Raw genomic sequence first — 1,839 nt, forward strand, 5'->3', positions numbered from 1 at the left:
ATAGAGTGATCATTAAAATATATTGAAGCACAAAACAACAGGATAAAATTATCTGGGGAATTAAAATTGAAATACAAGACCAAGAAGAAACAAGAACGATATAAAGTTTCCAAATGATAAAAAAAGAGTTCGTATTGTAACCAAACCCCTTGTGATTTTAATGACACTAATATTGTTGACAGCTAAAATTTAAAAATTTAATTCTTAATTAGGCCTTTGTTCACGTTAACCACTCTTTTTGCTCAACTATTGTTCTCACAAATGTAGTCATACATTGCTGATATGTCTCTTTGTCAAGCAGAAAGAGATAACTTCAGGATCACGTGAAGAATTTATATATTTGTCTGGCATAAGAAAAAATATGTCCCCAAGGTAGCTGTGACCAGCTACTGTCATCTGTGACTAAAGAAACACAGATTTCTCTCTCGGTTCCTGGGAACCACCCCCAATCCTTACTCCCTAGATGCATGAAAATTCCCTCCTTTTGCTTTTTAGGAGAGACAAATTTGAGAGATCTTGCTCTCCTGTCTGCTCGCTTTAGCCAAATCAAATAAACCTCTGTCTCCAAACACCTGTGTCTCAGTGTTTTAGCTTCCTAGCGCGTCGGGCACACGAACCTCAATTTGGGGAGGTGATTCTGCAACAATGACTACAGTATATGCATTTCATCGGATATATTTAAAAACTAATATTACAGTTTTATTTTTTAAATCTCAATATTTATAATATATTTTTTGTTACCTTTCTCGAGATAAAAAATTTTAAATGTCATGTTAAGTGTATGTGAGGAGTTATAGGTTTAATAAAATTGTTTTAAGAAATACAAGAAAAAAGTTTGAGAGCCGCAGAGTATAAGTCTTAACTGTGAATGCTGAGAAAATATTGTGGATGTCATATAATAAATATTTTAAATGTATCTACTAAAATTTATAATTAAAAATAACAATGATAAGGTTTTGATAACACTTCAGATTTATTTTCTTATTCCAGAAGTTCGAACTATAAATATTGCTTAGTCATTAGGCATTTGGCCAAAACACAGGTTTGATGCATATCCAAAAAGCATAATTATGCCTAGGAAAGTAATATAGAGACCTCTTATAAGTCATTTATTATAAGTTAATTTACCCTATATTAAGCTGGCGGAGAATGGGGTATTTATTTATGGCAGTGGAGGAGAGATGGAGGGGAACCGAGATCAGCAGAAGTGAAGAGAACATAGAGATTCTAGTGAGAGAAGGAGCCAGAATGTCAGAAGAATTTTATATTTATTCAGCAAGCATTTGCCAAGTGCTAGCACAGTTTATTATTACAGTTTATTCCATTTGTGGCATTACAGTCATACATTACTTAATGACAAGGATACGTTCTGAGGCAATTTTGTCAATGTGTGCATGGCTTTGTCAGCCCAAGACAGTTTAGAGTGAATTTATACAAGACTTGCTGGTATAGACTTCTACACACCTAGGCTATAAATCTGTACAGTATACTACTATACTGAATACCGTTGGCAATTGTAACACAATGATATTTGTATATCTAAGCATAGGAAAAGTACAGTAACAATGTGGTATAAAAGGTAAAGTGTGTATGTGAGCAGGGAGAGTGTGGGAAGGCTCTCGGGCTCCTCTTCTCCCCAGCTCGCTCTCCTCCTTCCTTGCTAACTCAGCCCCAGCTGCTGGCAGGTGCAGGGCTGGTGGACAGCATACTGAACCTCCTCATTTTTTTTTATACTAGTTTCAGGTGTACAACAGATTTGTTAGACATTTATATAATTTACGAAGTGTTCCCCCTGATGACTCTAGTAGCCACCTGGCACTCTACACAGCCATTACAATA

The sequence above is a fragment of the Pteropus vampyrus genome, unplaced genomic scaffold (assembly GCF_000151845.1).
Source record: "Pteropus vampyrus isolate Shadow unplaced genomic scaffold, Pvam_2.0 Scaffold116, whole genome shotgun sequence".
Lineage (NCBI taxonomy): Eukaryota > Metazoa > Chordata > Mammalia > Chiroptera > Pteropodidae > Pteropus > Pteropus vampyrus.